We start from the raw sequence: 623 nt of genomic DNA, 5'->3' as shown, positions 1-623 counted from the left end.
GTGTTACAGTGATTGAGGGAGCTGTTGGGGATGGAACAGGTTATCTGGAGAGGTAGGCAGACCTGCAGTGTCTAAAGCAGGTTACTGGAAGATACAGGGAGGGTTGTAGGCACTGAGGGAAGCAAAAGAAGGAGAGAGATGGCGGCTTGTTGGTGATGGAGCCTTGGAGAGTCCAAAGGTCTTTTTGTGAGCTGCTTACTGAGATGTGAAGACTTCAACAAATTCAAATTGACAGCCAGGAAGTGTTGTAAGGGACTGGAGACTGTTGGATATTACAGAGTTAGAAGACTCGCAGTAACTGGGGGTTTACAGATGTTTGAAGCATTCGTGGTGTTCAAAGACCCTCAGAACATAAGGAGGTACAGAGAATGGGAGCATTCTAAATAGTGGGATTGCAGCGGCTGGAAGAGCTAAGATGGATGAGGAGGATGAAAAGTACCAATTTAGCACAACCAGCCACTGTAATTCACAGAGATTTAAGGAAGGGAACCTGTGCGTTCATTGAATACAGTTATATGGAGAGTTACAGATACTGAGGAGTTACAAATTTATAAAGGAAGAGGTTTTTGGTGATCAGAAGTTTAAACAAGAATAAAGAAATTTGAGAGATCACTAGCACAGAT

Source organism: Chiloscyllium plagiosum, chromosome 8 (genome assembly GCF_004010195.1).
Source record: "Chiloscyllium plagiosum isolate BGI_BamShark_2017 chromosome 8, ASM401019v2, whole genome shotgun sequence".
NCBI classification, from domain to species: domain Eukaryota; kingdom Metazoa; phylum Chordata; class Chondrichthyes; order Orectolobiformes; family Hemiscylliidae; genus Chiloscyllium; species Chiloscyllium plagiosum.
The sequence above is the reverse complement of the archived record's forward strand: the minus strand, read 5'-3'. Positions refer to the sequence as shown.